Source organism: Corvus cornix, chromosome 12 (assembly GCF_000738735.6).
Source record: "Corvus cornix cornix isolate S_Up_H32 chromosome 12, ASM73873v5, whole genome shotgun sequence".
Lineage (NCBI taxonomy): Eukaryota > Metazoa > Chordata > Aves > Passeriformes > Corvidae > Corvus > Corvus cornix.
Window position 1 is genome coordinate 5,152,168 of NC_046342.1, and position 15,321 is coordinate 5,167,488.

The following is a 15,321-nucleotide window of genomic DNA, read 5'->3' on the forward strand; positions in this document are numbered from 1 at the left end:
TGATGTTTTCATACTGTTGTCCTTGGATGTTAGAAGTAAATGCATGTGAGCACTGAGCTGTATAAAATTGAGCTATATTTTATCATTTGAGTCCATATTTCACTTCCAATTAGTTTTCTCTGTGTGCTTATTTTGATTGACCTCTTCTCATTTGCATTAAAAGCTCATGAGTAATTTCCATTTCTAAGGACCTTTGCTCATGTGCCTCTTGCTGTGGTCTCACCAGGGTGAATGCACTAACCAGGCTCCAGGCAGAAGGAGTGCCTTGGTCAGGAGCTTCCAAACGAAACAGAGGAGCTGCTGATGAAATAATGAAGTTGCTCAGCAGACAATACTCATTTGCCTCAGTGCTGACTGAAGTGGAACTTGCATTTGGTATTAAAGATCACCATCCTGATGATAGGTGAAATAGGGGAGGGATAAGAAGTGTTGTTTCTTCTAATCTTGCCCCTCAAAATATCTGCATGCATAAAAATGTTCACTTTGGAAAAATGCATGTTTGAAAGCCAGAATGTACTAATGTGGTGCTTTTCAAACCAAATGACTTGGTTTGCTTTTACAAAACATTGATGAAGTGTCTCTGACATGAGGGAGAATGCAATGGTTCTAAAAGAGTCTGTTTCCTTTTTATCCTACAAAAATATTCTGGATTGATTCCCTGCTGTTGGCTCCTTGTGAAGTGGCAGTTCAGGCTGAGAGAACCTTTATTCCTGTCGTGCTGGAGCCTTTAGTCAGTGCAGGTGGGAAATGATTGTCCAAACAAGCTCCTTCAGCTACTGGGTGTCCTCCTGCACATGCCCCCAGCTCTCAGACGTGGCCAGGTCAGTGTGGCTTGTGAAACCCCTCTGCTTCCTCTGGTGTCAGGCTGCAGCTCTCTGCGGCTTCTCGTTGGTTTTATAAACAGACCCATGAAACAACAGACTTTGGTGTCACATTTAGAAAGTTTGAATCATTTCCACAAAAACACTTCAAGAGCCTGTGAAGTAAAATTGATGTGTATGTGTTCTGGACAAAACAGAAAGGGATATACTGAACAAAAAAATGGGGAGTTGGCCAGTGGGGTGGCTGGGCATTGGCCAGCGGGTGGTGAGCGATTGCATTGGGCACCACTTGTTTGGTATATTCTTTTATCACTATTATTGGTATTCCTTCCTTTTCTGACCTTTTAAACTAGAAAACTATTTCACCTTTTTCCCAATTCTCTCCCCATCCTGTGGTGGGGAGCAAAGGGCTCTGTGGTGTTTGGCTGCTGCCAGGTTAAACCACACCACTAATTAGTGCTGTTGGTGAAAAGGCTCCTTCTTAACAACCCTAAAAGTGGTGTGGGACAAAATGCAGAACAGAAAGTTTCTTTTGGAGAAAAGATCAAAAAGTGAATTTTTCTTATGAAACTCATTATTTTTTCTTCTGTTTTTTTCATTTTTATACGATTTCACAGCCTGCTAATACCAGCAAAGTGGGCTGTTACATGTCAAATCACGCCAGCATTCCCAATCATCTCCCATGGTGTAATCCCAATAGAGTATTTCATTTTTATTTACTTTAAACCTTGTAGGCAGATGAACATTACTTTTTGTTTTCAGCTCAGAAGAACTGTTATACATTACCAAGAAATATTTTTATTCTGTGATTAATGCTGTTATTAGAAAGCAATGCTGTTCCTGCTGTGTCATCCAGTCAGGTCAAACAAGAAACATAAACAATTAAATAAAAAACTGTTTCAAATTACCTCAATATTAGTCTAGGGGGATTTTTTTTTACCATTTTATTTCAATGTCTTCTCCTTTACAGGGAATTTTGAAAATGAACTGGGTTTTAATTCCGACCAGCAAGACACACTTTGGACTGAAATCAAATCTGAAAAAACCCGTCAGGAAAAGCTGAAACCTCAGGCTCTGTGTGCGATCATAAAACTTTTTGCTGCAGCTTCTAATCAGGTGAGACTCCAACTAAAATTGATAGAAATTCTGCCTGTGGAGTTTTGGCCTTGAGAGTGAGCTGTGAACCAAAAAAGGAAAAAAAAAAAAAAAAAAAAAATCAGGGAATCAATGCCAGGAAAAAAACAGGAAAGTATTAATGATGGAGTACAACTTATGTCTTAAAAGAGGTAATACAATATTGAATAAAATAAAAGCTTAAATAGCATACTTTTACACAAGTAGATGTTGAAATTCTGATGTTTAAGGGCGTTAAGAAAGAGTAACACTGTGGCAACTAAGAGTCCAACCTGCAAGTATCTTTCAAGGATACTTTCAAGGACCAGTTGTTGAGTTTCTGCATTCTGGGGTCCTTTTAGAAAGAACTGCATGATCAGGTGGAAATGTTTTGGGAACTGATGCTAGCCAAGCTGTATTGCAGCATAAATTACAATCAGTGGTAATTACATGCTTAGGATATTTATCTAATATTACATCCTGCAACCTGATCTTCTCCTCTGTGCAAAAATACCCACTGTTCATTGATCAAGGAGCTCTTTGTGTCTTTCGAATGTTCTAAAGAGAGTTGTCTCTGGAACGTTTTGAAATCTATCCATCATGTAGAGATGAGCTTCATGTCCAACCACTTGTTTCAGCTACAGCTATCAAAAAAGAGTTAAAACCCCCTTACCTGCTCTGGGACAGTAATGCTCTTCTAGAGTAGTTAATTCAATCAAGTGTCAACAGACAAACAACCTCATGAATCAAAGGAACCTATGGAGAGATCAGTGTGGAAATTGCAAGAAGATTTATCAGTGATAAAAGTCTTCTTAGTGTGCAAGTCAGTGTTCCCTCTGGGAGTCTGGGAGGAGTTTAGAACGTGTGGAGTTAAACCCTCTGCTCTTCTCTTGCCCCCATGACTCACACCAAGGTTCTCTCTCTAAGATAGGGCTGCCCTAAAACACCACAAGGTGACTTCGGATAAAAGGAGTCCAGTGAACTCCAGTTTCAAAGCCACTGGAGGAAATTGGTCAATGCAGGCTTGGTCCCAAATGACTGTTTGTCTAATTTAAGCCTGAATTAAGAAAATCGTAAGTAAAGGTAAGTTATTAAAAAACAAGGAGGATAAAGCAAAAAGCAAAATATGCATCTGCAAAAGCTATTCCACTTGTGTGTATAAATCAGGAGACTGTGTGCTCTAGTTGAGAATTAGGCTGAGTTGCCTGCTGTTATGCATTTAAATTAAGCAGGAGTCTAATAGTTTTTTTTAAATCTGGCCCTAAGTGTGTTTAGGGCTTTTTTTGTCTCAGGGAAGAGATCACCTAATCAAAATAGAGCTTTGGAAGGAAGAATAATTCAATACCGAACACAAGTGAAGAGCTGTAAGTACTGATAAAAACTGCACTGCTCGGGAAAGATTTGTTGCTGTTGGTAAAAGCCTGAAGAGGCTCTTTGCAGCCAAGTTGCTGGTGGAGCTGGGAGCAGAGAGGAACGATTCCACAGTGCTAATGGAATGAGTGGTGTCTCTGTCCTTGGGGCAGGTGCTGATGGAAGAGCTGCTTTAAGTTTACGTGCTCTCTCTGCCTTCCCTTCTGCTGCTGCAGAGCTGTGCCGAGGTTTTGTTCCAGGTAAGCCCCTGGCTGTCAGCTCAGCACTGCTCAGGCACAGGATTTCTTCCCGTTAATGCCTCACTTCCACACGAGGTTGCACACGGGTTTCTATAGAATTCCTCTCCTTTGATCTTTTGAACTGCCTTCTGAAACAGGCAGCAGAAATTTCCTAGAAAGTTTTGACCTAATTTCTTGTCCTATGAAAAGAAAGGCTGGTGTTCCAATCAGCTGCTTCGAGGCAGGGCAAGGAAAGCAACCTTTCCCCCATCGCCGGAGCAGGGAGGTCGTGCTCCAAGCACAGCACCACGGCTCTGGGGGCTCAGCTCTCTCATCTCCCCGGGTTTCCAGCAGTGTTTCTCTACCTGCAACAGATCATTTTGGCTCTTTATCAAAACATTTTTCTCTAAACATAGGATTTCTGTGTGAGCTGGACACGACAGCGCATGGGCAAAGTATTTCTGGTACAAAGCACCCGAGCCTTTCACCTGCTATTGTTGTACCCTACAAATACCTGAAAATCAGAGGGAAATACTGCACTTGTCCTGCAGAGATCAGTTGCTAGGGGGGACTTTAAAAGTGAGTTCAGTCTAATTGCTGCATTTTTGAGCTTTACAGAATAGCTAATTTCACTTGACTATTGGGAGGTGAGGTTAGGGTTTTTAGGTCTGCAATTAGGAGACCTGAAGGTGCCTGCACTGTCTCTGGGAAGGATGAGGCTAAAAAGCGAGCCCAAAATTCCAACTGTATTCCCTTTGCCTGCCCTTGGTCCTAGCTTTTACTGTCTGTGTCTGCTGCAGCTGGAGATGCCCTGGCAGCTGGAGAGGCAGAGGATAAAGGTGAGACAGAGGTGCTGAGCCCCTGCTGTCTGCATGTTTCTGTGTGCACTTGGAGAGAAGCAGGAATCGAAAAGGAAGAGCTGGCCTGGATGCTTTGGGTGGTGACTGAAGTGCTGGGCCATGTGGGACACAAAGGGGATGCAGCAGACATGGGGTGGGAGGCAGTCCTGGGAGTCAGAACAGCTCTCCTAGAGGCCGTTGGTGTTTTAGAAAGGGATGCAATGTGTCCAGGTATTCCTGGCTGGATACTCTGAGCAAATCAGCTCCTGAACAATCTTATGTCCTGAGCTAAACTAATCTACAGCACAACTGTATTGTCTACAGCACAGAGCACCAGCTGGTAAATCAAACCATTATTTCAACTTCCTCTTATTATTTTTCCTCTTCATTCCTGCTTTCTTTCCCAATGCAGAGCTGGGAATCTGTGGCCAGGCAAACAGAGCCTTCTACACCCCTCTGCTATGGAATTATCTCTTGGAGCCTGGATTTGTGATGCTGCTCCCTGGTCAGCATCTTCAGCCTTTCTCAGCCTCCTGTGTGGCTACACCTATTTATACCCTGTTAGCAGCTTTACATCCTTTATATGAGGAACTCAAGGCCTGCTAATCTTGCATCATTTGTAGTCCTGTCTAAATTCTGATCTTTACAGCCGCTGCTCTAGAAATGAAAAGATTAATCAAATGCCAGCAGATTACTAGAGCTTCAAACCAGTCAGAATCTGACTGGGAAAACATGTTAATCACTTCTCACTTAACCTGAGCACATACTCCACCCTGTATTTCTCCTCTTGCTCTTGTCCCTGATGTTCTGCATAATGAGCAGCTCTGGTTGACAGATGCAGAAGAAATTAGTGCTTTTTGCCTTCTTTTTTAACAGATATGTCTGTGTTGATGCTCTAGGTACTCTTCAGACATCCTGATCGAGCCTGTATACAGACAGGCAAGATCTCCCTACGAAAATTCACATGTAGAAATACGATTGCGGAGAGTTATAGAATTATTTGTAAGGTTTAGAAAGTACTGCAGAAAAGTAGTAAATAAGTCAAGAAATAAGAATAAGCTACACTATTCAACAACTCATTTATCAGATTTCTGTAATTTGAACATAAAGCTGTTTCAGCAAAAAGCAAAATTTGTTTCAAGTTTTTTAGTATAAATGCATTTAATTTAACAGAAGACGAATAAAAATCCTTGACCTTTATTGCTATTTTGAGCATGTGAATAATGAAAAAAAAAAAGCAGCACTTTTCAAACACTTGAGTTTTTCATCAGCACCTAGTAAATTAGTCCTGCTGGTACAGCTGCAGTTGACAGGATTGCTGCTAAACTGTCCTGGTATGGAGCTGAACTTAGAGCAAATCCTGATATGCCCTTTGGGCAGCAGAGGAGGACATAAAGAAACCGAAGTTTGGGGGGGAGGTTTGTTCTTCAGGAACTTGTCCATGTCCCACCCTACCACAGACCAGTCCATGCATGGTACCTGACACTGATATCTGACTGTATCCCAAAGCATTCACAGTGTACAGATAGACCCTCTCTTCTGAATTGTGCCTACAGACACAATTGGCAGGAGGTAAAGGAAGAAAAGATATTAGTTTGTTTTGCTGTTGTTTCCATCAAGTTAATTACTGATGTGATCTGTGTTGGGTTTTACAATCTTCATCTGATTTTAAGTTTATAGAATGACTCCATTCCCCAGCATACCTTGTTGATTGGATCTGGAAAGAGAGAAGTTCCCTTCAAACAGCTCACAGCTCAGGTGAGTTTAATGGGCTTCATTTTCTTCTTAAGTTTTGGAGTGATTTTCTAATTTTCCTTCTTGTGGTCCTCTAAGACTATTGATATTTAACTGTTGGGGACCAGGGGAGTGTCTACCACTCTGTGGCTGCAGCTCCTGTAAATCTGCAGGTTTATACTTGTGGTGGACTTGGGAAAATACTCATTTTGTGATGGAACTGTGTCTAACACCTCTGGATAAAATGGTACTGCCCAAAACTCTCAAAAATGCTTGGGCTGATCATTTTTATAAATGCATAATAGGGATTTCTGTGATTATGTTATCCAAGTAACTTCAAGGAGAGGCATTAGAAGGTAGAACACAGAAAAGTGACAAACAAAAAACCATTTTATTATAATGAAAACAGTTTCTCATGCTGCTTCTCTCTGCTACAAGAAGGGCAGCGCTGTGCATGCATAAATCACAGCCTTACAAGTATAAAGGAAGAGTGTGAAGAAAACCTAAGATCATCCAGACTTTTTTCACATGGAAAAGAATCTGTGGGATGGGAAAAATATTCATTGACTTACAGGAAACAATAAAATGTCCCAAAGAAAATATAGGAGCCAACTGATTTTATGTGCCACCATCTGCAATCTATAAATACCCCCGTGGCAAACTCAAAAGATCTCAGTTTATTTGTGACTGGGAAATGGAGACCAAAAGCAGCCTCATATATAAATACAATGGATTTCACAGCCCCAGGATTTATTGTGTCTCCTTCAGCAATGGGGGTTACACACTGAAACAAAGCTGAGCCATAATGGGAAAACTGTCCTACTTGGGATTTATGAATTTATAAAGGATATAGGCAGTTCTGTTGTGTGATTCAGCAGTAAATCACTGCCTGTGGGTGCCAGAGCTTGCCTCAGGTGGGAAGGTGCTCGTGGAAGGACACAGCACAATTCCCAATGCAGCCACTGGGCACCAAATGGGAATAAAGGGAAGAAGGGTGAGCAGAGAACCTGCCCCAAATCCAAAGTGCTCACTGAAGCACAGCAGTAGCCAGCACTGGAAAGATAAAACTTCACAGCCAATATTTGGAGGGGTTTTTAAATTAGGAAATATATTCTGTCAGGCTTGTATTTAACTTTGTTTGCCTCACCCTTTCCTCACCTTTTGCTCACTGTCTGCCTGTGAGTAGGTTAGGACAGGTCACGGTTACATGCAGGTTTCATTTACCTGTAAATTTAAGTTTCCATTGCTTTATCCCTGCATTATATGACATAAAGTGTTTGATGATGTGCTGCAGCATCTATGAAAGGTTTCTCTTTTCATAATTGCAGCTGCTATATTCAGTTTCGTAAGGGGGGTGGAGTGTGTGGTGATGGAAAGAGAGGTTTCCATCCCCAGTCTGATTGTGGCAGGAAGGTTCTGCTCTCATCCTTGCAGAGGATGTGCATGTTGAGAGACAAGTTTCTGAACAGCAGGTACAGTGCTGTCGAGGCTCAGATGGGATCAGGCTGCGTATCAGACTTCAAATGGGGCATAATCAGGCGTTCCAGACCCCTGCTCATGCTCCTGGAGGATTGGCCTGATTTTCAAAAGTACCAGGCAATCAACAGCCCCTTACTGATTTCAGTGGGAACTAGTCAGCCCTCAGTGCATCAGAAAAATTGGGCTGGTTACCTAGAAACCTGCATATGGTTTTCAAATCTTTACTCTGGGGGTGTTTTATTTTGACTATTTTTTATCGCTGGAACTAGCCTCTGTTTTCCTCTGCTACATATGCTCTTCATATGCTTTTGCTTACTCTGCAAATAGTGGCTTTTTTGGCACACTCAGCCCTGGGAGTTCTGTTGATTAATACATTTTGTCTTTTCTAGATCTGCCTTGGAGGAGTTAAGGAGTTTGGGTTTGGTGATCAAAGGGTGGTTTGCCCTCTCCTCTGTTTCTCCAAAGTTTTCCAATTAATTTTGCTGAATTGGGAGTCTTATTTTTGGTCTCAGCTGACAGAGACCCCCTGCCATTGACATGATTTATAATCACTGAAGTCCACAGGTGACTATTCCTTCTCCCCTTTTGGTACAGTAGGTCTTCTACATGTTGTGATTCAGCCAAATGTCTGCTCTCCCCTCTCATCCCAGGGAAAATGATCAGCAGTAAGAAAGAGGAGGGGTCAGAAACAATGATCTGTGAGCAAGAGCAGAGTTTCAGCAGAGGAAAGAAATGTCTCTGCTCTGACAACACAATCCCAGAGGTGATGGGGCTGTATCCCTGTTGTCCCCTGCCTCCTTCTCCATAAGAGCAAGACAAAAGGGTGTAAATTTTGCAGCAAAGAAAATGCAAGGTGGGTATTAGGGATGCTTCTTGCCTGTTGGGGGTTGAGAGAATGCAGAGGGCTGGATAGGCAGGTTGTGGAGCTTTTGGGGGAGCAATTAAACAAGCAGGTTTTGGGACCATAGGGTGTTGAGTCATTACAGACTGAGGAAAGTTCCATCCAGGGAACTGCAGAGGCGGGAGATCCACAGAGGGCTGCAGCTCCTGTGGGTGGACATGTGGATGGTCCTGAGCAGAAAAGAGGCTGAGAAATGCAGCTCTGGAAGCAGGTCCCTAGAGGAAGGACGGCAAAAGGGGATGACCCTTCCCTTACTGATGTGACTGGAGCTGTCAATGACTGTCACAGCCAGGTGCTGGTTTCCTTCCATCTGACACTGGGAATGTCCTGCTCCTTTGACTGACGTGTGTCAAATAACACACAGGCTGGGAGCATCCAGGGATGCTTGTCCTGCCTCTGCAGCAAGGGGTCTTTGCCTAATTTCACAAGCTCTTTCCCAGTTGTTAGCGCAGAAGCAGTGTCCATCAAGGCAGTAGAGTGCCACTGAAACTGGAAAAACAGCTGGAGTTTGCAGATATTCTTTCAAACCAAAGATCCAAACAGAGCCCTTATTCCCACATTAGCTTGGTACATGTTTTTGTAATCAAAACAGTGGAACAGGCTCACAAACAGCCCTTCCTGAGGGCTTGGAGGGGTCAGAGGTTCTGTCCTTCTTCTCTCAGTCTTACAGCTCTCCACACCTTTCATCAGAGACTGAGGCAGAGTGTCTTTTTGGATAAAACTTCCTATTCCTTATTCCTTTAGCAGCTTCCTGTGCTGCCAGGCAGCAGCATGGGGCATGCCCAGGAGCAGAGCACAAAAGGAATCTCAGCCAGGTCCCCATGTCCCCAGGGCACCTCAGCTAGTTAGAAGCCTCTGTGCAAAGCACTGAGCAGAGGTTTTGTGTAGCCATCGTGACAGTAACGTTCTGAAAGATGCTGCTGATGTCAGTCTGAGACAGGAAACATGTAAGGAATTAGAAACAGACTCCCTTGAAAGAAGCAAGACAACAGGATATATTACAATATCAAAATTTGCTTGACAGGTGGGATTTATATATCACACAATGAAAGAAGCTGTTTGGTGAGTGATACATTTCATATTAAAATATATAAATCATTCACTTGGAGAAGAATTGGACTCTGTGGGCAAGTAGCTTTGCTACTGCATCTGACATGCTGCCTGTTAAAACAGATATATTCATTTATGAATCTGATAATCATTACCTACTTTTTGTGTTTATTCCATGGTAAGATTCAGAATTAGATGCATCAGTCACAGCATCTGACGATACTCTGTGTCTGTTACTGGCCTGATTGTGTTATTCCAGGGTTGCAGGATAGTTAATAATCCCTAGTTAATCAGTGTATCTATTGATTAATATATATTCCCATTAAAGTAAATATAAATCATAATAAATTAGATAACATAACCATAATAAACCTGCTGTATCCAGTATGTAACACACTAAATCAAAATTAGCAATTACTAATTGAAATTATACCCCCTAGTATAGCATTATATAAATCAAAGGCATTTCTCTAAAATCCATGCATCATTCAGAAGATTAATCCTCTGGCAACTGTAAATGTTTTTCTACTACATTCATTTGGCTAAGCTGGATAATGGTAATAGCCTTGAGGTTAAGTACACAACACTGTGTTAGAGCTGATGGGGTGGTTGTTGCCAGGGTGTCCCTCTTGCCCATCTCACTGTACCTACCACTGAGCCCAGAGCGTGCTCAGGGCACTGCACCCACCTTCAGCTCACAGAGTTGAGGGGAGATTGTCTCTGCAATGTGCTGGGAAGGCTTTCACCCTGTGCACTTGGACACAAAACGTTGGGGCACGAAAAGAAAGTGCTCATCTGAAAGCAACATCGGGGCTTTGGATGATCCCAAACCCACTGGGGCTTTCCTCTTCCTTACTTCGTGCTTGGAACTTGAAAGACTTGAGAGGAGTGTTTTGAATTTCACTCTCCAACATCCCAGGGAGTGGATGGGAACACCCAGAGGAACTGCTGTCCCATGAGAGGGCAGGACAGTGACTGAGTAACTCTGCATTGACCCAACAGCCTGGCATGGACAGCATCAGGCCAGAGGGAGGGGATGCTGCCGGGGTCCATGGAGGGTATCTGGAGAGAAATACCCATAATTAATGATTTTGGAGTGCATTTCTGTAGGGATCACCCCTGCTCTGTCAGCAAGGGTCTGGAGAAGCTCGGCTTTGCAGCCCATGCAGTGGGGGGAAATGCTGATTGCTCTGGGGTGAGGAGAAACAGGTGAGGCAGCCTGAGCTCCCTTGTCTTGCAGCAGCCTCACAAAATGTCCTCATCACACCCAGAAACCCAAGTGGAGGTTACACAAACCTCTCCTGCTTGCTTTGCATTTTCAAAGCCGAGGACTGGGCACCAGTCCAAACCCATAATCTGTGTGAGGGCATGTCACAACAAATAGGAAAGGGATAATTAGAATTTTATGAAGTGGCTCTCTATAATGCTACCTACTGTTTACTTACCAACAATTTTAAATTTAGCAACTGATGCATTTTTAAGACCAATTAAAAGAAACCCTCTAAGAAGCTCATATTTGCTCGTAGTTATGTGGGTTTTTTAAAACAACCCCATTTCCCCAGTGGAACCAATGTGTGTGCACGTGTGTGTGTGTGTCTGCTCATAAAATGGTACTGAAATGTATGAGAGCATAGGAATGTGGCTTAGCAGATAATAACTCTTGATTTCATTGTTTCAAGTGTTGTGTTTTTTCTAAAAGTCAAGGAAAGTCCAGTTCACTGAAGAGAACAGAAGAGAATGAATCATTCCTGGGCTTTCAGCAGTTTGGGAGAAGATTCATGTAACAGGTAAATCTAAAAGCAACCCGAGATGGAATGATTTCTTCATTGTCGTTGATCACAGCTGTGTAACTAAGCTAAAGTGGTTTTCTTTTACCCCAGGCAGGGCTCTATTTCAGTGGTATCTCACACCTCTACATTGTGTCCAGATACAGTAATTTGACATATTGTTTGGGAAAAAAAAGGTGCTTTGGCAAGACACTGCATTTTATGTTATTGATTTGTTGTAGCTAATAGAGCTGCATGGATATTCTTATCCATGGGCAAATCTGAGAGTATTAATCTACCCACACAAAGGTTTGTTTTAAAAGCCAACGCAGAGAATGTAGCTCAGCTCTTGACCAATATTTGATATCTGATCACCACTGAGGCTCCCAGTGCACAAACAGAACCACAATGCAGGGGCAGGGCAGCCTCTGCTGTGTCCTGCCAGGAAATCACCCCCCTCTTCCAGCCTTAACACAGCTGGACCTGGGCACTGCTCTCTCCTTCTTACAGCACTTGGAGGGCCATGGTTTGAGGAGGAAGACAGGGAAATCCTGTGTCAGACAGAAGGGCTGTGAATCATGGGGTAAATTATCCTTGAGCATAACCTGACAGGGATATGGGACAACTCAACCTCACTCCCTGTTTGACTTAGCTTCAGGTATTTAAATCCAGTTCTCCCACCCATGAGAACACTGCCCTGGAAAATGTTTGCCCTGCTCTCAGCAAGAATTTCTTTGTGCTTCCTCCCTGCTATGGCAGCATTGTGCTGCCCAGCTCTGGATCTCTGTGTGTGCATCTCTGGCATGCCAGAGTTAAGGCTGGGTGGTTTAAGGAGTTGACTTGTGCTTATAAAGGTAACCCCATTAGACATCATCAAGGTCCAATCTGTTCATGTAAAAAGCCTCACATTTAAACACTGAGCTACATCCAAAATCTGAAAGTGTTGCTCCATGGTGCTCATGATTAATATGTGTAATAAGTTTTCATGATGTGGACAGGGTGAATGGTGAAATGGATTCAGGTCTTTTTATTTTCTTTTTAGCTTGTTATTATCTAGAGAAAAAAACACTAATTACTAGAAGCTAATAGCTAGTGTGTTACTTATCCTCTTAATTAGAACCCTAATTATTAAGTGTGGTGATAACCACTAGTCAGAACATATTTGCTTTTTAAGACTTTGTTTATCTGTCTTCCCATTCCCTCTTTTTAATGACACTGATACCAGCAGAGTTGCTGGAAAGGGAATACCAATAATTTCCCAGTGGGAAATGAGTCATTTTGAGTCTCCTGAACACTGTTATGATTTTCATTCTGTTGTAAAATGCTTTTCACCTTTGAACTGCTGGCTTGTGTTAGATTCTGATATTAAAGTGCCAACATTCGAACCTGTGAGAATGAACTCAGGCCAGCAGAAAAGGTCACCTCAGCAGCACAGGAGCTCACTCAGCTTCTGCCATGTGGGAGGCTGGAATGCTCCTGAACAACACGGTCTTCAGCTGCCCATCCCAAAATCCTGAGGGGTTCAGTGAAGGATTGCTCATCATGCCTACCTAAAGTTATCATGTCCGGTTGGGATGTAGCTCCACTGACAATCTCCTGCTCTTCATCCTTTGGAGTGGGAGGCTGGGATTTCTGGGTGCTGCCGTCCCCTGTGTCTGCTCTGAGCCCAGCACCCACTGCCACAGGAGGTGTCTGTTCCAAGTTCATCCTTGCTCAAGGGAAATGCCAAGCAACTACATGTGAAGTGTTAATAAAATAGCTGTTTAAGTAGAGAATTAAGTGTAAATACCTGCCAAAAATCCTGTATTGAGGTGATTGGTATAGATGGGCCACTGCCAGAAGTTGTAATATTACAGCATTTTTATGGAATCTTATTAGCTTTTGCCAGGGAGTGGCACATTGGAAGTGACTGAAGTCAGTGATTTAAGATGAGTGGCAGAGGGGAAGAAAGATTTCTTGATTACAGAGAGCAGTGTATGGCTGGGCATGAGCTGGATGTGCTGCAGCACACCAGAAGAAGTACTCTGTTAGCTGTAAAATCTAATGGAAGGAGCAAGACGCCCCTGCTCCTGCCCTTGATTCTTGGGAGTTTGGATTACAAAGTGCTTAAAGGATGTGGCTCAGAAGAGATGTGTTAACTGTATGTACAGTCGGTGTTTCTGTGGCCTCATAAGCATTCACAATGCTGCACACTGATTTGACATTGTTTCTGCCCCAAGGAGCTTGAAATCTAAAGGCAAAACCCTGTGACCATCTGAAATCTGAACATTTCTAGGAAAGCTCTGAAGAAAGGATTCATGAGACTGTGAACAAATATGTTTTGGTTGCCATGTCAGAAGCAGGGAGCAGGCGGAGGAGAAAAATAGTGAGAGAGTCCTAATTGTTGTCAGCTTGATTCCAGCCTTGTTCACCCCGACAGACTCTTTGTCTGTCTTACATCAGGCTTTGCTGATTTACACTGATGTAAGCAAGAACATTCTCCATGCTTTTATCCAACACAGCTGCTGCTGGAGTGGTTTTAACCCCCTGGTCCTTCTGCCTTGTTCAGTCTTTACAGGTGCACGGGGAGGAGCAAGAAGCAGCACAGCCAGGCAAGGTGGGCAGGCAGCTGGTGGTGCTTCTCCATGCAGGGACACACTTGGAAGAGCTGCAGGGGTTGATCTGTACTCCTGCACAGCACCTGAAGCTGGCCCCAGTTTTTCTGAAAAGTGATGACCTTCCATGTAGGCATCTTTTCCTTTGGGGTGTTCTGAGCTACCGAGAGCACTTGGTCTGGGTGAAGTGCAGGTTGTCCATCACATGACCAAAAAACCTTTTCTCTTGTTCCCTTCTGATTTTCAGATGTAAGCTCCGTTACTGGCAGTAGAAAATTTTGGTTTCCTTGAAAGACACTCAGCCCAAGGTGGGTGGGGGTTTCTTTGTGGAAATAAATATGATCAGCCCTTTCTGATTCCAATTCTTGGCAATGCTGCAAGAGACAACAGGCTTCAAAAGCAGCTCCCTTTTCTGTGCTGGTTTATAAATGTCTCTGTAGCTATACTAATAGCATAACATGTTCTCTTTTTTTTCTTTTTTTTTTTTTTTTCCAGCTCTCTTCTGCTGGAGGGGTGCTGCAGCAAGAGATGGAGAGGAAAGAAAACTCTTTGTCTTGAGGATTTGGCACATGCTGTCAAGATGCCACCACTTAGATGGGACCCAGCTCCCTGAGCACCAGTCCCTTGAGGCTCACCAACACTCAGCAGAGTGTTTTGTAAGGTCACAACATGTCCCACTGCCAGGTAAATTCCATTTGTCCATCTTGCCTGGGAGGCTGGGCTGTGCTGGTGTCTCCCACACCTCTCTATTATGAAGTCTTACAGGCTTCTCCAGTCCTGCCTGCAGCAGTTAAGTCCTGCCTTTGGCTTTCAAGTGTGGTTTTTTGCATCCATGCAAGTGTTTCCGTGCAGTGATCAGAGGAGCTTTCAGCACGATTTATTTATTATCATTCTCTAATATAACACTTTCTTAAAACATTTATGTACATTGCTAGGAAAATGTGTGATCACTTAAAATTGAAAGCTGCCTGTTGCTGTTGGAGCATTTTAAAGAAGTTAATGACTACTGGGGTGGGGACTAATAGCACAGTGCTTTCTAATTTTGTGTTCGTTTTATGCTTTTTAGCACAAAAAATGGTACCCAACTGTAATATGTTTGCTCACACAGAATTACATGTGCTGAAGGTGCCACCTGATGTTTCCTGATGTTGCCACACTTGAGGCCTCTGTGTGACATTTGTCTCTGAAGATTTCTGGTCACTGTACTAATAGTATCATTCATAGAATATAAGGGATAGAGAGTCCTTCCAGGTGTGATCTGCTCAGAGATGCCTCAAATTTCATAATTATTCATGATAATGGCCCACGGACAGGAGACACATTTTCTCTGTGGAAATGACAGGAAAGTAATTTCTGAAACTCTGTGGGTCTGTGCATTCAGCATTCCCTGGGAAGGAGCCTGTATTGGCACAATTCCCTTGCACAGGGTTCTTGT

The 15,321-nt window shown here is 43.1% G+C and overlaps 1 protein-coding gene across 1 annotated transcript in view; it reads left to right on the top strand.

Moving 5' to 3' along the window:
- Positions 1-255: 255 nt before the first annotated feature.
- The window catches only part of SFMBT1 (Scm like with four mbt domains 1), a 132,915-nt gene continuing 117,849 nt past the window's right edge, over positions 256-15,321 (top strand). The window contains exons 1-7 of the mRNA XM_020583733.2: positions 256-375; positions 681-821; positions 1,792-1,937; positions 3,201-3,298; positions 6,036-6,120; positions 11,226-11,313; positions 14,382-14,570. The gene's annotated coding sequence lies outside the window, so the exon portion shown is untranslated. The remainder of the gene's footprint in view (positions 376-680; positions 822-1,791; positions 1,938-3,200; positions 3,299-6,035; positions 6,121-11,225; positions 11,314-14,381; positions 14,571-15,321) is intronic.